The following is a 25,001-nucleotide window of genomic DNA, read 5'->3' as shown; positions in this document are numbered from 1 at the left end:
TTTCAAGCAAGTTTACCATTAGATGCCATATGTGCAGCAGCTACATGGGCTTCCCAACATACCTTTATTGCCCATTACAAACTTGATATAGCCTCCAGAAATAGAGCTGACTTTGGTTCCACTGTACTCAGGAGTCTGTTCCATTGAGCCACCCAGGACTAAGGTGCTTGGGACGCTGTCCCATCCAGCAAGAATGAAGGCGAGAATGACAACTTAACATTAAGAAGTTATGTTCTTACCATAACGTTCCATGTTAGTTGTCTTCTTCTCGCCTTCTTTCTTGCGTCCCTCCCTCCTGCCCCCTAGCCTGGACAGACTTGAGGTCTCTGACTCCTTCCATTTCTTGAGATACAACATGTTACGGTTTCCCCGTATCTTTAGTGTTACTAGTAGGGAGTCCGTACTTGCAAATGAGGATTATAATAATATATTTATACTATGTCTTAGCTTCCAAACGAGATCTGGAGAGTTAGCGCATGGTATTGTGGGTTATAGGGCTGCCTCGAGCCAGTAAAAATAGCTCTCGAGCTATAGTATAGGCCAAGTCTGAGCCGAGGATCGGCTCCGAACCCATCCAGCAAGAAAGAAGGCGAGAAGAAGACAACTAACATGGAACGTTATGGTAAGAACATAACTTTTTGTTCCTTCCTTACCTTTTTTTCTTCAAAGAAAACAATAAAAAAAGAGACTTTTACTCCATCTCTTCACTTTTTCTTTCCTTACAAGATGACTAAAAAGCCAACAGGTTTTAAAAAGTGCACTTCCTGTGGACATAAGATACCCAGCTCTGATGCCCACAGGGAATGTGTCAGTTGCTTAGTTGTAGGCCATCTCAAAACCCCTTGTGAAATCTGTGCAGGGTTTAACTTTCGGGCCCTAAGAGATAGATAAAATAAGTTAGTCTTGAAGGGTTTGTGTCCAGCTTCTGACCCTTCTTCTTCAGCTTCTGTATCAGGAGCTCAGACCCTTCCAAGAAGTCTAAAATGGCTTTGGACCCCAGGGAGCATATAAAACACTTTCCTGCCCAGTCTTCTAAATCTACTCCAGCATTGGAGCTGCCTGCTAAGTAACGTAAGTGTTCAGATCTGACTTCTTCAGATCTGACATCCAGAATGTCCTTGGTCTCAAAGCCCTCACTTCTCTGTGGAGCCTATTTCCCCTAGGCCCCAGTCTACTTTCTTACAGGAGACACCCAAGATAATGTCTCATCCTCCTTCCACTTCATCTTTTATCAGGTCCTCCCAAAGTCTCTCTGAAACAGATGTGGCTAGGATGATGAGGAAATTCCTCGGAGCTCAGATCCAGATGGGGGTCTTACTGGCTCCATCTCCCATCAGATCCATGAGTCTTCAACCTGTATCCTATTCCATTGTCGCTCCTTCTTTGATCCATCCAGAGATTTTGGAGCCCCTGGATCTGAGATCCTTGAACGTTAAATTGTCGGATCCAAAGATAGCTGCTTCTTTGACTCAGACTGTGTGCCTGACTCTTTTGGCACCGACCTCCTAGATCATGATGAGTCTCGGAGCCAAAGTGCTGACACCGGATCTGGGGGGATGGCTTTGACTCCGAGAGTTTCAGAACCTGTGCTTCAGAGCCTCAGCACTGGACAGCTCAGGTCCACCGCATCCCTCATGACAGGAGCCCATGCAAGGTCGGGGCTTAGCAGCACCTGGAGGTTCAGTTCAAGTGAAGTTGGCTACAGCTTCTCCTGGTCCTTCTGCTTTTAAGGTGGGGGACAGGGCTTTCTCTCACTTTAGAATGCTTTCTACTCTTGTTCTTTGGATCCTACCCCCATACCCCTGCTGGATTGGACTTGTGAACCTTGTCAGTCTATTCCTCAGGACAAAGTATGAGCTTCCAGGAAGTTCCTGCAAAGGAACTTTCCCTCTCTTCCGATAGCTCTCCGGATCATCACACTGAAGAGGTCCCCCAGAAGAGATCATATAAAACGAAGCACTTAGATTCCCCACAGGAATCTTTAACTTTAGACACCAACTTTGATGAAGAGGAGGTGTCACCAGATCACCACCAGAAGACATCTCCTTTGGAGACCTTCCAGAGATTGTTAGCCGAAAAGTTGGATGGTCTTCCAATCCCCCTTCCTAGGAGGAGTCGGTGTTCCTATAAGCCTTCAGGTCTAGCCCAGCTATGTCATGGGTTACCCCTCCCATGGATGACTCTATAGATCTTGTGTCCTGCCAGGCATAGAAGGAGCCATATACTCTAGAACCAATTCTTCATCACCCGGACAAGTTTCCCACTCCACCCAAAGACAGGCCTTATTAGATTAAGAGAGTTCCTGTAGATGTCATGTTTTGGTGGCAGTCACAAAGAAGGAGCTAGCTGAACAAAGCTTTTCTGTTCATCCTCCTAATGAAGAGTCTAGGGCAATGGCCATGTCTGGAAAATGCATTCACTCCTCAGCAACTTTTGCTCTACATTCGCTCAAATACTTGGCACACTTTACCAGATTGCAGAGATACTTGGGGAAGGAACTCTAGTCCTGGGTCCTTGTCAGGGGAGGAATACAAGCAATTTGTTTCACAGCTGGCCACTCTTCAGTTGATTTCTAATGCATCCATGAGATTAATCTCTCATGCATCAGAAGGTTCCTCATGGGTAGCAGGTTCAGGCATAGTAATCAGGTGACATGCTTGTATGAGCTTGGGTGACTTTGTGGAGCCCTTTAAGTCTTCTTTCATCAATGCTCCCTTTGATGGATGATCATTGTTTGAACCCACAGTAGAGGAAACACTTTCCTGTAGTGAGCAAGATGGAAAGATCTTGTCTGCTGTGGGAATCTGTTTTTTGGGTCTATATTAAATCATCAAATGCTTAGAAAAGCGAACGATGATTTATTGACCCAATGTAAGTGAAAGCTTAGAAACTCGAATGCTTAGAGCAGCGATTTTTTTCCAAGGGAAAAAAAAAATCACTGTTCCAAAAAAATACACTTAAAACATAACATAAAGTGGGGAGCTTTGCCCCCCACACCCCATAACATGGGGAGCTGTGCTCCCCACATCCCCCCTACTTAAATATACCAACTCCGAGATCGCACTACAGTGACGAAAATGGCAAAGTAACGGACGCAGCCAAGCAATTTCTTTTCCAGGGAAAGAATTTGCTTATATGCCGCTTCATCATTTTGCCTTTTCATCTTTTCAAGTTCGACCAAGACGCATTCGAAAGAATGCATCTTCGGTCATCTAATAGGAACCCTGTTTTTCTACCCCACAGAGATCTTTTTCTAGGAATCGTCGTGGTGGTAAGAAGATGTGGTTCCAAAAATCACAAGAACCTTTTCAAGACTCACAAGGTGAATTTTTCCCCAGAGGCAGGAGAGGAAATTCTAATGGAAGATGCCACTGTCATGGCAGAAGTGGTCTGTAAAACAAAGGGTTTGGAAATTCCTTTTCCGATAGATCCTTTCAGCACTCTTGAAGGATTGCCCGATTGTTTTTCTCTAGAGGCAGTTGGTGGGGGGCACTTATCCTTAGAGCAATGATCAATAGCATAAATTACAAATTTATTAGTATCTTATGTACAAATATGTTTAAATAAGGCATTGCACTCGTCGTGTTTTTCAGTATCATACAGATGACATAAATGCATGCTCTATATAATTGTAGAGATTTATCGATGTGAAAACAAGGACACATTTATCACTGAGCTATATAAATAATCCCAGAACTCTGACAGTTATAATTACATCTTAATTTAACCATCCTGTACTTGTAAATATGGAATAAAGAACATTCAATAACATATTCACACTGCTTTATAACATCCACAACAGGACATTTTTCCATTTGTCTTGCCAATGTGTGTCCTCTCCAACATAGTCTTGAAACAACTATCTTTCTTATAAACTATCCTTGTGGTGTGACCTAAGAGATTAACATGGTCCTGATTAATACAAATGATTCTCCAGTTTTTGTCAATAATGGATTTAACATCATACAAATCCCTGTTGAAAGACAGTATACATGCTCAGCTAAAATCAGATTTAGAAAGCTCTCCTTACAATGAAGGTGCAAACACCTGTATTTGACCACACCTTCCCAATAATGGAGAAAATTGTCCATTCTCCCTCTACCACTTAACCTCCTGAAAAATACCTTTTAAGAAACCTAGGGAATAACCCCATCTCTCAAACATATGCCATAAATTTGCACTTTCAGCTTCAAACATACAGTTCTGGGAAGCCATTCTAGATAATCTAACACACTGTCCTTTAACTAAGGATTTCTTCTGGTGGATAGGGTGCCAGCTGTGAAATGTAAAAAACTAGTACAGTAAGTGGGTTTCCTAAAAATGGACAATTCAAAACCTCTTTCCCCTGTTTTTAATTACAGAAGTATGTAAACTGATTTTGTTGAAACCTAATTCTATAGTAAATTAAAAAAAAAATATCGTAGACTCCAAATATTGAAAGAACTGGTTCAATTTACCAACTGTACTTGTCCAAAAACTAACAATAACATCCAAGAAATGTCTGTATAAAGTCCAACAGCCTTTATATTCAGAGGGAAATACATATTCGCTTTCCCAAAAAGCCATTACCAAATTAGCAAAAGTGGGGGAGCACGCCACCTCCATGGCCCCCCTTATTTTTCTTAAACAGCTGACCTTCAGAAATAATAGAATTGTTACTCAAAACCAAATCCATTAAGTCTTTTAATGCCTTAATTCTGCTGTAGTCCAACTTAGTATTAAAACACAAACTTCATAAAACCAACCCAGACCCAGATTATGGGGGATGACAGAAATCCTTCACATCTATAGTTACCAAAATTAAATAATCAGAAAATAAATCATCCGTAATTCTACCCAGAAAAGCCCAAGAATCCCTGTAAAGATGTCCAGTATCCAAGACTAATCCTTTAAGCTGATAATCAATAAATTGTGCTGTAGTGAATATCTACAAAGCTTTTTCAATGACAGTCAGTCACAAAGGTGGATCTACCTGATTTTTTATGAATCTTGGGGATTCTGAAAAATCGTGGGTGTTCTGAGAGTCTGTATGTACAAGTATTGAAATTTGCTGTTAGTAATAAATTCATTCATCAAAAGTTCTTCCAACACCAATTCAAGTTTTCTATATGCTATGTTTATCTGATTTACAAAAACTTCCTCATGGATGTCTCTGTATAGCAACATCAACATTATTACTGTAGTCATTAACATTCACTACCACAAGTCCACCTCCCTTATCAGGTTTCATTAGTCTAATTTGTTTATTATTAAAATTTTTGAGTAAAATCCACTCATCATTGGTTAAATTACCCGGGGAAGACTTCCTATTATTGTGGTAAATAATCTTTCTGGTTTCAACCTCACAAACCCTTTCAAATACTGAAATAATAAGATGTGCATGAGGATTAAAAACAGTATTTTTTTACAACTTTGCTCATTTAAAAATGAATACTAGACCCATTATTAAAATTAAAACACAAATTTAATTTTCTCACAAATAATTTAAAATAAATAAGCACGCCGACAATATCAGCCCTCCTGGCTGGAACAAAAGTTAGTCCCTTTTCAAATAAATCCAACCAATCACTAGTTACCACTACATTGCTGAAGTTAAAATTCTTGAAATCACCAAAACTGTTCAAAACAATCCCCAGGATTTACTAATCTTCCGTGTAATACTAGATTAGTCTTACATGGAAGCGCCAGTCTAAGAGTATGACGGCAGCGCGCCATGCATATTAATGAGGGTGTGCTGCCTCAACTCTAAAGCTTACACGGAGCATGGACGAGTGTAGGGGGCATGTCGGACTGCCGAGCAGTTCAAAAATCCACGCCCCTGCAATGAAGAAACGCCGCAATGTCAAGTTACATGAGCGAGTCCGCTCACATGTGCACAGTGTAACACTACACTCCCCCATATGTTAAACAACTGACAAAATTAAAAATAAAAAGATTTTTAATTTTTTTTATTTCATCCGATATAGCTGCCCGTATTTGCACGTGTTTGTGCAGGTTTGCGCATTTCTTAGCTACAGTTAGCAGCTTAGACACCAGAAGAGGATAATAAAAAAAATATATGCAAATTAAGCAAAATAGCGATAGCATAATGGTTAGAGCCCTCACACAAAGAGAAGGCATTCTTGGTTCAAGTCCCACTACTGCACATTCCATTTTATGTTGGAAATCTGTATACAAAAATATTTCCTGACATTTTTTATGTATAAGTTTTGTAAAAAGCATTGAAAAGTTAAATGTAGTAGTGAACAAATTATATATATATGAATGTGAAATGGTTATGCATTCTGAGGCATGAGTACCCTATTTTAAGCAATATAAAGTACTGCTAAGCACATTTTACCAGTATTCAGCATATTTAAATCCAATTGCTCGTAGCTGCACACCACGCTAACCAACACAATGTCGGGCAACGTCGAGCAATGTTGAGCAACACTGGGCAAAATCGGGCAAAGTTGAGCAAAGACGGTTAAACACGACCACACCTCCTTTACTGTACCTTAACCAGTCAGGTCTGCCCAGTAGGAAAATAAAAAGCAGTGACAGGGCTCAAACTCAGAATACTGAGCACTATAGTCACAGTACTTAACCACTAAGCCATGACAGCATTTCCTAAACATGCACTTTCAGCTGATACATATCTATCAAAGGAATTTTAAACATTGCCAACATCAGCTAAGCAGGTGTGCCTATAGGTGATTTTTTTCAAAACTGGCCAATCACAAATAAGTGCGGGAAATGAGGCATATTTAAGCTCCACAGGCAGGAATACTTGCTATAACTGGTTGTAGCTTCCTTCTGCAGTCAGCATGGCTGATGTTGGAGAAGGCACTCTATTTAGAGCGCAACGCTGGGGCATTGAGGAGTCCAAAGTAATGGTTTGGCTCCTTGTCCACAATCATGAGGAAAGACTCCTACGGGGCCAGTACCAGGGTATCCAATATAAAATGGAGGCCTGGAACAGTCTTGCTTGTGATCTCACCAGTGCCACTGGTGTTTCTCGGACTGGTGAGCAGGTCAGGCACCATTATTCTGACCTGAAGTGACATAGGGAGGATCAACTGGACCAGTGGATCCAGGAATCCCGTGCGATGCCTAATGCCCCAATACTGAGTAAGTAGCCATTGTATTAAGTAGTTAAGAATTACTATGCTTGTCTATACTATGGATAGGTATGTCTCAGTATCACTGCATTTGCTTCACAGCTGCAGGTGTCCAGGCTATGAATCAGCAAGCCCATGAAGACAGGCTGCAAAGGCTGCGTCATCAGGCAGGTTAGTAATTTTTCTGCATGTACTGTTATATAAAATAAATGAGAGAGCCTTCAAAAGTGTTTTAACCCAATAAATAAAGGTGAAATAATCCTTTAATAAATGTATAATTCCTGAAGTGCATCTGTGTCATTTTCTTTGATATGTTGTTGTACTGTTGCATTCTACAAATAGTAGTGTTGCATTAAGCAGTGTCAACCCACACTTGGGTAGGCCCATATAACATGGATGAAGGGAGTGCCAGTAGTTTTTATGCATATTTACAGCCCTCAACTGTTGGTTCATGCCCAACATGTACAGGTTAATCTGGCACATGAGTAGCTTGGTATTGTGTTCCCCAGAAATGTCAGTGTGCTGCCAGAAATGTAGGGAGCTCTTAACATATAACTGATAATTTCACCTGAACATATCTAGATAATTATATGAAAGCAGAGCTGTCAGTGTACCATCTTAGCAGTACTGTGTGTGTGTGTGTGTGTGTGTGTGTGTGTGTGTGTGTGTGTGTGTGTGTGTGTGTGTGTGTGTGTGTGTGTGTGTGTGAGCAACTCTCAAAATATGTAGCAGTAACATCTGCATCTTGGACAGTTTGTATGTAAGATACAGCTCATGTATATAATGATCTAGCAAAATCCAATTGCACAATATAAGGACATTGAGTAGTGTAATAATACATGTAAGGGACATATAACTGCAGATCTGAAGTAGGGACTTCATTTGTCAGCAACCTGTGGGTCTTGGATCCGATATCGGATCCAAGCCGGCAACTTGTTTCAAGCTAATGGATCCGAGCTCCTAGCTCCTCCCCTCACACATAATCCCCTGCCAACTCTCCATGACCTCAGATCTAGTTTGCCGCGCTTGTGGATAGCTGGATTCTATTGAGCTCAACAGTAAATCTTCAGTTAAGTGTGTTTTTTCTGTCAAATTCTCTTCCTTTTTTTAAAAAATAAAGTGTGTAAGAGTTAGGTACCCTGTAGTGTAAAAAAATATTTCTTTTATTCATTTTTTTCCCTCCCTTCACTGGTCGTTAGTGAGTGTGTGTGTGTGTTGTGTTTTTGGGGCCTGTGTGTTTGTGTAGCACTACCTTTTCTTTTAAGTATGGCTGAGGCCCCAAAAGCCATTTTTTCTAAATGTACCGAGTGTGGCCATAAGCTCTCCCCGGCTGATGGCCACACTCGGTGTGTTCGGTGCCTTGGGGTTGAACACCTCACCTCAGGCTGTACCATTTGTGCAGCGTTCAACCCCAGGGCACTGAAAGAGTGGAGGTCGAAGCTGGTCCTGGCGGGACTTTTGCCCCCGGACTCGGCTCCGGCCTCCGCTGCTTCTGTGGCACTACCTCATGCTGTGGTTGTTGCCACTACTGCCCCCCTTCCTTCGGCCGGGACTCAAACTCCCGCTAAAGCGCCGGAGGATAGGGAGGCTAGGAGGGAGAAATGGAGGGAGAAGCACCACAAGCGGCGGGCCGAGGCCTCCGCTTCGGCCCCGCCAGCTAAGCGGGCTTCTCCCTCCACTGCTTCTAGGTCTCCTCCTCCTCGGCTCCGATCCCCTTGTTTCTCTTCAGGGCCCGAGGAGGAGGAGGCCCGATCTCCATCGAGGTCATCGAGGCGGCATTCCAGGCCTGCCTCGGTGGCCTCTTTGAGATCAACGTTCAGCATGTCTGATGCAGACTTGGACCGGATGATGCTAAGATTCATCCAGGCCGAGCTGCAGATGGGAGTGCTCTTGCCTCCCCCCCCCCTTTGGGGGGGAGCTCGACACCTTTTTTCTATCCAATTGCTCCTTCTCCGACCTGCTACCCGGGTTCGGAGCGTTCGGAGCCGAGCAGCGTTGGAGCTGGGGGTGGGTCGGCGCCGACAGTACTTGGTACTTCGGATCCGACCCTACCCTCGAGCCTGTCGGATCCGACCTCTTGGAGCCATGGCCCGAGCTTCGGATCCGAGGGATTCAGTGTGCCTTCGGCTCTGTCCAGGTCGGAGCGCACTGGTCCTTCGGATCCGATGGTCTCGGCGCTGGTTCCAATCCCTTCATCGGATCCAAGTGGGAGCCGACTCTCGGAGCCCAGAGAGAGTGGTTCCCCCTCGGCCTTCGATGTAGTGGAGAGGGCCCTGTTGAGAGCATCCGGACCCCCGGCCCTTGTCGGCTCCACCCTGCACTCCCTCTCTGCTGGGCCAGGCTTCCATCACCCGGCCAAAGGGACAGCCTGCTTCAATGTCCCAGGTAGTTCCATTGGAACAGGATGTTGCTGGCGAGGCCTCCTCGGACAGCCCCCCCGAGGAAGTGCCCCGCAAGCATAAGTGCAAGAGGAGGCACGTGGACTCCCCTGAGTCCTTAACTGAGGACACGGACTTGGATGAAGGGCAAGGCTCCCCAAGATCACCCCCTGAGGATGTCTCCTTTGGAGGCATCATGGAGATGCTGAGGATCAGAGGTGGGTGGTCTGCCCCCAAGTCTTCCTCCGACGAGTCCGTGTTTCTGGAGGCATTCGAAGCAGGCCCATCTACCTCTTGGGTGTCCCCTCCGGCCGACCCCTTGGTGGACCTTATTACCACCAGGGCGTGGAAGGACCCAGACACCGTGGAGCCAATACCCAAATGCTTGGACAGGATACTAAGCCCCCCCTCTGACCGGTCGCACTGGAGCAAGGGTCACCCCATAGATGCCATGTTGACGGCGGCAGCCACGAAGAGGGAACTAGCTCAGGAGAGCCCCTCAGTCCATCCACCGAGCAAGGAGTCCCGCTCGATGGACCACTTAGGGAAGCAAGTTTTTAGTTCAGCGACCTTCTCGGTAAGGTCTCTGAACTATATGGCACATGTCATCAGGATGCAGCGGGATCTTATCAAAGAATATGCTGCATCCCCCCCTGAGTCCATGTCGACAGAGGACAAACAATTGTACTCCACCCGAATGGCCACTCTGAGATCCATTTCAAGTACCTCTATGCGGCTGTTGTCCCACGCCACCGAGGGAGCCACTAGGGCTAGCGTAGTGGGCCTAGTCATGAGACGTCAGGCCTGGCTCTGTCATTGTGACTTTGCGGAGCCCTTTAAAGCGTCTTTTACGAACGCCCCTTTCGATGGTTCTGCCCTGTTTGGCAAAACAGTTCGTGAGACACTTGTCCAGAGCGAGAAGGACAGGAAGACGTTGTCTGCCATCGGAGTCCGCTTCTCTGCGCCCCAGCAGTCCTTTTCGAAGAACCAAAAGGGTCAGAAGAAGATGTGGTTCCGGAAATCCAACATTCCCAACCCACTCCGGACAACCAGTTCTTCCGTGGCAGAGGAGGACAGGGAGGACGCTGCCCCAGGGGCAGAGGGGCTCCGAGAAACTTTGGGTCCAGAGAACCTTTCTCTGACCGGCCCACGCAGAAGCCCTGAAGGGTTGCCTGACTGCTCCACTCTGGAGGCAGTCGGGGGGTGCTTCTCGGAGCACCTAGCGGCATGGGAGTCCATCACGACAGACCGCTGGGTGCTTCGAATTATATCCAGAGGGTACAAAATACCATTACTTCATGTCCCCAAATTCAAGAACCTCCACGATGTACCACCCGATCAGAGGGAGGTTGCAGTCGCAGAAATTCAGCAGCTGCTAAGAAAAAGAGCCATCCAGCCCGTCCCCCAAGACCAGCTCGGATTAGGGTTCTACTCCAGGTTCTTTTTGGTGCCAAAAAAGACGGGGGACTTGAGACCGATTTTAGACTTGTCCCGCTTGAACCTGTTGGTAACCAAGGAAAAATTCCGAATGGTCACTCTTCAATCTATTCTCCCCCTTCTAAGGGAGAACGATTGGATGTGCTCTATAGACCTCAAGGATGCGTACTACCACAGTCTAATGGACAGACGATCCAGGAGGTTCCTCTGCTTCTGGCTGGGAGCCAGTCACTACCAGTTCAGGGTCCTTTCCTTTGGCCTCACCACAGCCCCCAGGGTGTTCACCAAGGTATTAGCAGTGATTGCGGCCCACCTGAGACTCCAGGGAATACAGGTCTTTCCGTACCTGGACGACTGGCTCCTGACCGCCCCAACAAGGCATCTACTTTGCTCAGCCAGAGATTACTTTCTCCACCTAGCCCCGCAGTTAGGCATCACCATCAATGCCGACAAATCCTTTCTGGCCCCGACACAAGCCATAGAATTCATAGGAGCCAGAATAGACACCAGAGGGCTATGAGCCTTCCTAATGTCCGAACGACTTCGGAATTTGCAACTCCATGTGCGGGCTATCCTCCAATCAGAGACCCCACCAGCGGAATTGGTCCTGAGGGCACTGGGCTCCATGGCGGCAGCGATAACGCTCCTTCCATGCGCCCATCTGAACATGCGGGTACTGCAATGGACCCTTCTACTACAATGGTCCTTTCTGTCCTTTCCTCTTCATCACCCCATTGCTATCAGCAAGGCTTGCAGGAGGGCTCTATTATGGTGGCTCCATGCTCTGGACCTCCAGACCCTTCTGCACCTCTTCCCCTCTCGCCACGGTGACCACGGACGCCTCCCGCCTCGGGTGGAGGGGGGGCATTATTCAGGCAGGACGGTCCAAGGCACGTGGAATGATACAGAGACCTCCCTGCATATCAACGTTCTGGAGATGAGAATGGTGCTGTACGCATTGCAAGCACTTCAGAATCTCCTCCCCATAGGAACGATTGCAATTCAGTCGGACAACATGTCAGTTATCTGGTACATCAACAAACAGGGGGGAACCAGGTCTTACCCTCTATGCCGCGAAGCCATGAGAGTGTGGGAATGGGCGATCTCCACCAACCGCTTTCTGATTGCAACACACATTCCGGGGCGGGCCAACATCCTAGCGGACAAACTCAGTTGCACCCTTCTTACCCCGTACAAGTGGTCACTCAACCCACTAGTAGCAAAGCAGATATTCGCAATATGGGGGCAACCCTGCTGTGATCTTTTTGCCTCTCCCTCAAACACCAAATGCGGCAATTTCTTCGCTCTGATTCCCCCTCCAGGGGAAACTCCAAGAGACGCTCTGGTGCATGCTTGGCCACCCGGTCTACTTTATGCCTATCCTCCTCTACCCCTGATGCTACAACTCTTACAGAAAGCCTCGCGGTTTGGGAGCAGGATGATCCTCATTGCCCCATTCTGGCCTCGGCAAATTTGGTTCCCTTACCTGTGGTCTCACCTAGTGAATCCTCCTTGGATTCTGGATCCCAGTCCGGATCTAATCTCCCATCCGTCGGACTTACCAACCCCAAATCTGGACAATCTGAAGCTGACAGCTTGGTTGCTCCAGTTCCACTCCTAGTTAGGACTCCCGGTATCTCTTCACCAGTCAAAGCCATCCTCGTGGCAGCGCATAAGCCCTCCACCAGGAAAGAGTACCGCAGTAAATGGAAACGTTTCTCCATCTGGGCGGAGCATCATAATCTAGATCCCTTTACGGCTCCTCTTCCATCTATATTAGACTTCCTAACCGAACTTTTTCAGGAAGGCGCTAGTTGCTCAACTGTCAAAGTGCAATTGGCTGCCATCTCCCATTACCATGTGGGACAGGGCCCTTGATGTCGGCCAAGTTGTGTAAAACCTTTCTCAAGGGCACTTTTTTGCTTTAGACCCCCTATAAAAGAAGCCGTACCACCTTGGGATCTTTCACTAGTTCTTGAAGCCTTGACTGCTCCACCTTTTGAACCTGCTGCTTCAGTAGATCTCAAATACTTGTCCTGGAAAACAGCATTCTTTGTAGCCATTACTTCTGCGAAAAGAGTTTCGGAGCTTCAAGCTCTTTCTGTGAAGCCTCCTTATTTGATCTTTCATCCAGACAGAGTGTACCTCAGGATCAATCCCTCTTTCCTTCCCAAAATAGCATCAGAAACCAATATAAATCAATCCATAAATTTACCGGTTTTCTTCCCTAAATATCAGAATAAAGGAGAGTACAAGCTGCACTCATTAGATGTTCATATTCAGCTATGTTTTTATATTCATAGAACAGCTGGTCATAGACAATCCGACCAGCTGTTCATTTCCTTTGCCAAATTTAATTTGGGGAAAGCAATATCAAAAGTATCTCTATCACGCTGGATTTCACAATGTATCCTATTAGCGTACCAAGCCTCTGGGAGACCCGCACCTGAAGGAGTTCGTGCACATTCCACTCATTCCATCTCTACTTCTGCGGCCTTCAAATCTAGAGTTCCATTGGATGATATTTGTTCGGCAGCCACTTGGGCCTCATCTCATACCTTTATTAACTACTACAAACTGGACGTGATTTCTAGAGGGAGAGCATCCTTTGGCTCTGCGGTGCTCCGCAATATCCTTCCATGATGGCCACCCAAGATTCAGGTAGCTGGGGACTCTGTCCCACAGGTTGCTGACAAATGAAGCCCCTACTTCAGATTAAGAAGTTATGTACTCACCATAACGTTCCATCTGAGTAGGTAGCTTCATTTGTCTGCAGCCATCCCCCCCTCCTTCCCCCTGGCCTTCAGCGGATCTATGTTAGTTGGTATACCCTTTTTGGGTACATATTGAGAGGCAAACTCGATCTGAGGTCATGGAGGGTTGGCAGGGGATTATGGGTGAGGGGAGGAGCTAGGAGCTCGGATCCATTAGCTTGAAACAAGTTGTCAGCTCGGATCCGATATCGGATCCAAGACCCACAGGTTGCAGACAAATGAAGCTACCTACTCAGATGGAATGTTATGGTGAGTACATAACTTCTTATTAATAGGAATGTAGTGGAAACTAGAAGGATATATAAGTTGTTAATTGAGCTATCTTTTTCCACCCTACTGTATGTGCATAAAAAATGCAATTCCACACCTCAATCGGTATGTCTAATTTCGAAACATTTGTTGGGATATATGTCCTATTGGTTTATAAATATTTGCATTTATTTCTATGCATGTGCCCTGTTAAAATACCACAATATTAGTGGACTGTTGCCATCAATTCAACCTGCATGCTGTTATAATGTCCACTATTGTTCTATATATGCGTATGTTATGCTTGCTTTTCAACTGTTGAAAATCTGGTGTGTTGGGTTAATGGGAATACTTCTGCATGCTGTTATAACTAACTGGGAATGCTGTTGACTGTTACTAACCCATATCTTTAAAGTCCGTATCAATGAACCCCAACGAAATCCAAACAAATTAATTAATAATGGTTCAAAGATGAAAAGTGTCACGTTTCAACTGGTTAAATAACTGGTTTAATGTTATTACACAATAAAAACAGGTTAAGCGCTTTCATCTGCTACCCGTAGATTTCTTCAGAACACAGACCTTGTGTGTCAATCACATTTATACTTGTAAAAATTCCCGCCCTTTGTCAAACAATTGAATAATTACTATGAACAGTAAATGATTTAAAAGCATATACAATTTAAAAAATATAACTCATGAATAATCTAAAATTCAGTGGGAAACTTTATCAAATACATATAACATTCCTATAGCTACTGTCTTTCCTATTCTTACTAAAATCTAAAACAATGCACTTTCCAAGTAAATGAATAAATAAACCATTTTAAACTATTCCTTCATGCTGATGTCGATCCATATAATAGAGGTAATGTGCTACCACCAATAATGTCATCCCTGTGTTTTCTACTTAAACATTTCCTAACTATAAACATATATAATGCACACATTCAAAATAACTAATCAATAACTAACAAACTCATATATGTATTGAGATGTTGTGCAATTATGTCCATCATATATATAATAGTGTATACAAAATTAATGAATTCTATCCATCTGTTAATAGGATAAACTATGTCTTGATGAGAGGTTTGGTAGGTATGTATTCATTTAATCCTGGGGGTTGGCGGCATTCAACCGAAACCCAAGGAGAACGGTAACCAAACTACATTTAATTTAGACAATTTTCTCAAATTACCATATGACTTTCACAAATGGATGTAGATAAGGATAAACGTACAGATGACAACAGCCCAGAGCAAGGAACTTTAAAAGAGCTCATATATAGTTTTGGTAAAAAATTAAATATCATTAAAGCTGTACAAATGGACAATTTATATTTAAGAAAATGTATTGATAGCCACATCATACCTATGGGGTTGCGATTTTTCAAACAACCCATGGGTATAGAATTAAATGAGTCTAATATGCATGCTTGTAACAAAATGTTTGATGGTTTTGGTATTCATTTTATGGAGTTCATAATTACATGTAATGACAGTAAATTGAGTAGATTATTGAAAGAGGTGGAAGAGCTGAATGAGTCTATAACCAATGACTTAATTTATACCCAGTGGGAAACATTACACAAAAAACTAGCACATGTATATGTTGTACTTGCTGAAACTAGTTGTAAGAAAATATTTGATAGGAAGTGTAAAAAGTATTTAAGAGATTTAAAACAATATGAGAACAACACAGCATACAAATGGAATAATGTGTACAGTAAAAAACAAACAAATAGGCAGGTCAATAGGGCTCACAACTATGATTAGCATTGGCAGCCTCAGCATGGAAATGATATTGACAGTGTTTTTTTAGGACAGAGACAGGAATGGTCCAAGGGGTACAAAAAAGGAACCCGAGTATGGAAACAGAGGGAATGGGGGAGACGAACCCCATAAAAATTATTGAAACACACAAATCTCTGAATGTTGTTAGAGAACAAGAAGTAATTCAAATAAATGGTGTAATACATAGCATGGGTGGCTTCAATATATACAATTATACACAACATCAGATTAATGTTGAACATTTTAAAGTATTTTCTAAAGGGATGAAATATATACCCAAAAGAAGGTTCAGTCTTGTGGACACCTTAGTAGAATTTAAACTTTACTTGAGAAAATTAAATTTGGGTTTATTTTTTCAGAACCAGAATGAAAGGGGACCTTACAACAACAGCCCGAGAAAAAGAAGTGATTTTACACCTCCCATGCGCAATACATTAGTCACCTTTGAAAAAGTAGTGACGAACCAAATTTATGAATTACATAACAACACACAAAGGGTCAAAGTGAACAGTAACTGGAGTAATGAAGAACAAAATGCCCTTAGGGAATTATGTGACTCCTACAATATTCGGATAATGACACCGGATAAGGGAGGGGGCATCGTTTTATATGATGCCAATGATTATGCACAGAAAATATATGAAATTTTGAATGAATCTGGTAAATATGAGACGTCTTCACTTAATCAAATCAATATAGCACACAGAAGAATAGATTTATTTTTAGAAGAATTTTTATTGGATGAACGTATTGACTCAGAAACACACAGGTTTTTGAGGGTAGACAACCCTGTCCTAGCCACTATAGTTGGTATACCTAAGGTACACAAATGCACTAGTAACCCACCCTCCTGACCTATAATATCGGGAAACAAGAGTAAGACATTTCCGTTTGGAAAAGCTATTGATCAATGGCTAAACCCATCTACCAGAGGGTCCCACATTTAATCAAGGACTTGTGGGACTTCCTGGGTAGATTTAAGGTGGAACTATGGAAAGACAATCTAGAATTTTTGACCATTGATATAATAGATTTATTCTCTTGCATTCCCAAGATAGATGGTATGAGGAGATTTACCAACAGTGTCAATAAATATTCACAACTTGACTGGGACAGGGTAGAACTAATTTCCAAATTTATGAATTTAGTCCTCGGTAGTGGTGCTGCGGTAGCGTTGTCGCCTCACAGTAAGATGCTGTCCGGTTCAATTCTCAGCTAGAGCGTCTTCTGCGTGGAGACATGCGTGAATGGGCATACCTTCGTTGAAGGTTGTGCGTCAGGCCTGGCAAGCTGGTACGTAGAAATCAACTGCAAATCATTAGCGGACCGGAGTTCCGTTGTGGTGAACCCTAACCAGGAAAAGCCGAAAGACACAAACAAGACACAAAGTTTTTGACAACAATTTTATTTATTTTGAAGGTGAGTATTACAAACAGTCACAAAGCGTAGCAATGGGGGCAGCATGTGCCCCCATCTACGCTAATTTAGTGTTATTGGACTGGGAAGAGGAATTCATTATAGGTACCAATTGAAATGAACATATATTGTGTTACGTCCGGTTCTTGGATGATATGTTTATGTTGTGGAATGGAACAGAAGAATCTATAGTCCATTTTGTTGATTATTTAAATCATACTAGCCCTTACTTGAAATTCACCTACAGTTTCAGTAGAAAGGGTATAAATTACTTGGACACATACATTTTTAGTGATGGGTACAGATTTCAGTCTAGAATTTATCAGAAAGAGACTTTCTGTAATTCTTATCTTGAATACACTAGCAATCATCCCCACTCTCAAAAAAGAACTATTCTTAAAGGGCAGTGTATTAGGGCAGCCTGTATAACAACAGTACAGGAAGATATGGTTAAAGAAATCAATTTTATTGGTGACATGTTCAGGAAAGGGGGATATTCTGATAATTTAAAAAGTGACATTACTAGTTATGTGATTAGAGAGTGGGGGAACAAATATGTTCCCCTTCTGGGTAATACCAACAATACTCAGGGAATAGAGGATAACAGGATGGACTACACAGGATTCCATAGAGCATATAAATTAGAATTCAGTCCATTTGTGGGTGATATTAAGAAAATTATACATAATAATTGGAATATTCTAACTAGTGATGAAGGAGTGTATAGTAGACTTGGAGACAGACCCACATTTGTGTACAAGACAGGGCCAACATTAAAAGGATGATAGAATCTAGAAATTCCAATATGAGAGACACCACATCAGAGACATCAGAAGGTACTACTAAATGCGGACACTGTAACCAGTGCCACGCAATTATGGAAGAAAAACACATATATTTGGAGAATGGAATTAGGAGCAAAATCAGATTCAAGACAGGGAACTGTCAGACACAACATGTTGTATATTTGGGAAAATGCACAACATGTTCTAGTTATTATGTTGGGAAAACTGACAGAAGATTTAGAAACATGATATACGATCATCTTTATTGTATTAAAAGAAAGGATAAAAACAACGCATTATATAGACATTTGGAGAACAGTATTGGATGTGAGTCCTTTAAATTTGCAATATTAGAAGTTGTCAAAAATAACCCCAGAGGGGGTAATATCAAAGCCATATTAGGGAAGAAAGAAATTAGATGGCAAATACGATTGAATGCCACCAACCCCCCAGGATTAAATGAATACATACCTACCAAACCTCTCATCAGGACATAGTTTATCATATTAATAGATGGATAGAATCCATTAATTTTTCTATACACTATTATATATATGATGGGCATAATTGCACAACATCTCAATACATATATGAGTTTGTTAGTTATTGATTAGTTATTTTGAATTTGTGTATTATATATGTTTATAGTTAGGAAATGTTTAAGTAGAAAACACAGGGGTGACATTATTGGTAGTAGCACATTACCTCTATTATATGGATCGACATCAGCATGAAGGAATAGTTTAAAATGGTTTATTTATTCATTTATTTGGAAAGTGCATTGTTTTAGATTTTAGTAACAATAGGAAAGACAGTAGCTATAGGAATGTTATATGTATTTGATAAAGTTTCCCACTGAATTTTAGATTATTTATGAGTTATATTTTTAAAATTGTGTATGCTTTTAAATCATTTACTGTTCACAGTAATTATTCAATTGTTTGACAAAGGGCGGGAATTTTTACAAATATAAATGTGATTTACACACACGGTCAGCGTTCTGAAGAAATCTACGGCAGTAGATGAAAGCGCTTAACCTGTTTTTATTGTGTAATAACATTAAACCAGTTATTTAACCAGTCAAAGCATGACACTTTTCATCTTTGAACCATTATTGCTTAATTTGTTTGATAACCCATATCTTTATTAAACTCTCCAAAACATAGTTCGTATGGGAAGGCCGGTCCCAGTGGACCCACCTGTCCCACCTCAGCTGGCCATGGCACCTGGCACCAGCAGAACCAGTGCACAGCCTGGGACCTCCTTCTCCTTTGGCCCTGTGCCACCTTCAGGTGGAAGCGCTGCAGGGGATGGGGCTCGGCCCCCCCATGCAAGCATGGGCGGAGGAGGGCCTCCTATCACCCTTCAAATGGTCCGGGCTGTGGTGCGTAGAGAGATTGAATGTTCTGTTGTAGAACCTCTATGCCAGCTTGAGGCTCGAGTGACACAACTCCCGGGTCAGCCTGCCCCTCCTACACAGTCCCCAGCACAGCCACCTTCTGGGCCGTGAAGGTGCAGTGGTGACTGCCCATGGGTGGGGACCTCAGTTCCACTGTTTCCATCTGGGGGCTCATGGGCTTGCGATTTCCAAACATCCCTCCCCATCAAAGGTGTTCACCCACCACATGTGTCATATACCGCCCCTGTATGCGTCTTGTTTGTCTTGTCTGGTTACCTCCCCAACCTACCTCCCCAAATATACCTACTTCCCCTACCCCACATTCCACTCTCACCTGAAAAAAAAAAGGGCAATCTGCTCCCAAAAAAAAAAAAAATTACGCCCCCATACATAGCTGCACATTTTTGCACACATGTCCACTGGACACATGAAATGTTATTTAATTGGCATTACAACATACTTTGTTGTCCTCACCCCTCTCTCAGACTTGAAGGTTTCATATCTACCTCCAAATTTATTGCATATGCACAGCTGTTGCTTTTGAAGAAATGTGCAGCTATGGACCTTCCCTACACCCATCCTGCACATCCCGAGCTATTTTCCATACTGTCTTTCCCTCTTTTTGCCCCTTTTTCACCACTTTCCTATCTCCCCATTTTTCTTTTCTTTCAAAGAAATGAGCACGGGGGTTAGCGGGAGTAAGGACTATTAAGCAGCAGTTAGCGGGTTTGTGCGAGTTTGCACTTGGCTAAGCAATGCCCAGCAATGTGCAAACATGCGCAAACCCACTTACAACTGCTTAAAAGTGCCTTAGTCACTCTGTATGTGAGGGCCCTTGTTCTGCTCAGGAGCAAAATAAAACACCTCTGTCAGTCTCGAACCCCAGACCTTGCACACACTACACAACATGAAGTACCACTAAACCACAGTAGATATACATCATGTTGGTGCTTAAATAAATATATCATGCATCAGAATGAGTGAATGTAAAGGAAAAATAGGAACTCCATACCACACAACTTGTTCTGTAGATGTTGACCAACAGTTGTTGTGGGATTACATTGCATGACTGTGATAAGAGAAGCAGCCATTCTAGCAGGAAATAATATTACACCATCACTTTACAACCCCACACAGTATCACAGCAGGACAAACACTGGCATATCTGTTTAGGGCAGAGGCCATACCTCCCAACTGTCCCTAATTTTCAGTGATGTCCCTGATTTTGAAACAAATTTTAGCTCTGTCCCTGTGAATCCCTCCGAAAACTACTGACTTTGGACAGAAAGGTGGTGAATTACACTTAATGAATAATGACAATAATTAAGAGTTAGACACTTCTTTTACTTCAGAAAAGGTGTATTAATTCATATGCTCTGATTCTCTCAATGTCTCAACTTAATGGCACTAATATTTTAAAGGTGTCCCTGACTGTCCCTGACTTTTTCTTTACTTTTCCCTGAGTCTGTTCAAATATGTACCTGAGTGGTTGAGAGGTCTGGCAGAGGCAGAAACAGAGAGGCATATCAGCCTTTCTGCTGTTGCATACTGTGCAGATAGCTTTGGAAGGAGTTTCGGAAGCATACCCTTATGTAGGAATACAACACTGAAATACAAATGAATGTAGCCATGTACTGGTAGCAACCAACTGTAAGAATGCCATTGCTCTATTGCTGAAAAGACCTGTGTGGTGCACAGACAAAAAATAACAGGCTATTCTCTGGCTATCATGTGGATAGGTCCACAGTTGGGAGTTACGCAGACAGACTACTTGCCTTGATAAACTAACATGTACACAGCAACCCTGTAAGTCCAGCAAGATAAAATCCACACAATAGTACTTACGCTCTCTGTACGTCTGCAACCCTACCCAAATGTAGAACATACCTGTGTGTGCAGGGTCTACCAAGGATGTAGGTAAGCATACTCACAGTACTGAAATGTGTCCAGTTTTTCTGAGCAGCTTGTGCTAATGTCAACACTGAAAAAGCACAAACTGTTTAGAACTGAGTAAATGAATATTCACAGTATAGCAGTTCACAAACAATTCTTGTGCCAAAGGAATACATCTCAATAACTAGCATTGTATGGCAGTTAATCATAACAGTTGAAAATAAAGTACATCTTTCCACGTATCTTGGGGTAGCATTTTGAGGGGTGAGTACATTTTTACACTGACAAGTGGGTACTGGAAGCAGCAACATTAGGTCTGAGTACAAAATGTAAATCTCTGGCTACACCCCTGGCTTCTGATATAAGAACTATACCAGCCTTCTGTCTTAAACAATGATGTCCACAACAAACAAGGATGATCTCCATCTTGGAAAGCTGAAAGGGCCACTCCTACATGAGTTAGCAATTTATAGTACTGGATTGCTATGACAGTGATTACTGCAATTACTACACAGCAGGCTGCATGCAATTAGCAAATGGTTGCCACTAATTGGTGGAGAGGCCATCACATGCTCATGTGCAAATTCCTACAAAAGCAGGCTGCAATCTCTGCCAACAAACTCAATCAGTCTATTGCAGAGACTGACAGAGAGAGAGACAGAGAGAGAGATAGAGAGGCAGAGAAAAGGAAAAGGAAAAAGAAAAAGAAATATTACCAAATCATACAAAGAAAAGGTATGTGACACATATGTATTTACTGGCACATAGTAGATGTTATTGAAGAATAGTCTACATAATGTGAACCATTCATATGTGGCAGCAGTACTTCTTTATGCACAGATGTTCTGCTTAACTACTGCTATGGACAATACTGTGTGTACCTGTGGCCAGTGGGACATACCTGTGAAATGTGTAGCTCAGCATTAAATGTCAAAGATCTGATCCATGTTATCTGTGTTCTGTACAGTAGTGTGGCCAATGGCTGTTGGGGGGATTAGCGCTGCCATTATATAAACATGGGTGTGACAGAACAACACATGCATGATAGTCATATTAAAGTGTAGCTTAGCATTGACAACTGTTGTAGCAGTCTAGTATGCTTATCTAGCATCTGTTGTCATATATACCCCCTAATGTTAGTGTGTGTTCATATGTGACACCTGTTTGTGTTGCAGCAAGGTCCAACAGTTCAGCTCTGAGGTCCAGGGACTTACAACAGTGTGGACCTTGTGTGTGTATGCCACACACATACTGAGAAATATATATGTGTCATATATATATTCACATCTGTATATGTACATAGAGCAGGGGACATATTGCAACTGTTTGTGTAGGGGGGAGATATATATGTTGGTGAAGGTTAGTATGCGCATATGTGTATGTAGGTTTTAGTGTGTGACAAACAAGACAGCATACAGTGCTGGTATATGACATGTGGTGGTTAAACACTGTGGGTGGTTTGTTTAGTTTGCAATGTTGAAGCCAGTAAGGCCTGCTAAAGCTACCTGGGCTGTTAGCACCTTCAATGCATTTATCCCAAGACTGTGCGATTTTATTACATTACTATACACCTTACATCCTTTGTATAATTGATATTCTCACTATGAAAGGTGAATTGTATATGTGCCTACATATATATGTATATGTAGACCAATGGATGTATATATGTATGTGTATGTTTATATATATATATATATATATATATATATATATATATATATATATATAGTTATTTATACTCATACACACCTACATCTACTTGTTGCAGTAGATTCTCTGTACTGTTGACTGACTGTGATGGTCAATATGTTTGTGAATACGTCAAAGATATGTATCTGTGGGATAGCTTAGTGGGAAACTGTTTATGTCATGGTATTATGGGTCCTTGCTTTGATCTTAGCAAAAGCTGTGTATTCTGTTGCTAGGCAGAACAAGTGCTATTGCATACAGTGTGATTAAGTCCCTTGGTTTTAACTAGGGTGTGTCATTGGAGGCTAAAGCACTACATCTATGATTATTGATTGGTACCGATGTCGAATCCAAATCCTGTGTGTACTGTAGTACTACTTAAAGCTCTGGGCCTGTTCAGCAAAGTATGGTGTATGTCCACATTGTTTGCATCAACTGTTTTGTGTGGTCCCTGTATTCATCACAGATTACATTTCTCAAGATGAAGGTTGTGTAAGTACTGACACACAGTACTGGATAGTACACACTGAAAGCTTATCTGGGTTGTCATACCTTTGTGTCCTGTAATTATGTCTGATGTGTGTGTGGGTATGTCTGTAACATAATAACCGTAACAGAGACCTGGTTAAAACCCAGCACACAGAACAAAGAAATTCTCCCTCCAAGATATAACATCATTAGACTAGATAGAATAGGAAAGAAGGGAGGGGGCATTGCAATCATCTATAAAAATACACTTACTATACAACCCTTACCAACTCCTGTACCGAAATTCGATACTGCTGAAATCATAGGAATTATGCTACAACTAAACAATAAAAGAATATCAATATTCTCTGTGCATATATCCCTCCAGGCAATAACTCTCTTAAAATTGAGGAGATTCTGCAATGAGTAAAAGACAACCTCCCACAAGAGACTATTCTACTAGGAGACCTAAACACTGATTGGCTAACCTGCAACTCTAAAAACCCCACTAACTACATCAACCTATATGGATTCTCTCAATTTATTCTAGAACCTACTAGAGTAGATAAGAAGTCCCAAAAAAAATCTATATTAGATTGGACATTAATGAACTACCCAGAACAAAACTACCAGACAGGTTGTCTACCAGACAGCCTTAGTGACCACCTCCCAACATTCCTCCTACACAGACGTACTAACATACCCAAACCTACAGTCTTTAGACAAGTCAGAAATTATCGCAAGGTTAACCCTCCAGATCTCAACACTGCATTAAAAAAATGTAACTGGGAACCACTACACACCCTGAACTTGGACCTAGCAGTGAACTATTTTAATACTACTTTCACTAAGGTCCTTGACCAAAAAGCACTCATAAGAACTATTAGAGCTAAACTCCACTCATCTCCTTGGCTTACTAAGTCCACTAGAGCCCTATTAAAATCCAGAGATAAGGCATGGAAAACCTGGAAGTAAGACAACACTAGTCTTTCTAAACAGAACTATCAACACCTTAGAAACCAGGCTAAACAGCAAACTAAACTTGATAAACAAAACTACTACCTAAATATCTAAAGCAAATACTCCAACAACCCCCAAAAGTTCTGGCATGCAATTAACTCCCTACTAAAACCAGGAAAAAAACACCACACCCACTCCCATCTCAGCATCCACAAATACAACTACAGATCTTCTTCTTTCTGCTGCTCCTGTTAGGGGTTGCCACAGCAGATTAACTATTTCCATTTCTTCCTGTCCACTGCATCTTGCTCTGTCACACCAACCACCTGCATGTCCTCTCTCACCACATCCATAAACCTTATCTTAGGCCTTCCTCTTTTCCTGTTACCTGGCAGCTTCATCCTTAGCATCTTTTTCCCAATATACTCTGCATCCCTCCTCAGCATATGTCCAAACCAACGTAATCTTGCCTCTCTGGCTTTGTCTCCAAACCTTCCAACCTGGGCTGTCCCTCTAATATACTTATTCCTAATCCTGTCCATCCTCGTCACACCCAGTGCAAATCTTAACATCTTCACCTCTGCCACGTCAAGCTCTGACTCCTGCCTTTTTGTCAATGCCACTGTCTCCAACCCATATAACATAGCTGGTCTCACT

The sequence above is a fragment of the Protopterus annectens genome, chromosome 9.part0, assembly GCF_019279795.1.
Source record: "Protopterus annectens isolate FY-2018-M chromosome 9.part0, PAN1.0, whole genome shotgun sequence".
Classification (NCBI taxonomy): domain Eukaryota; kingdom Metazoa; phylum Chordata; order Ceratodontiformes; family Protopteridae; genus Protopterus; species Protopterus annectens.
Note: the sequence above shows the minus strand (reverse complement) of the source record.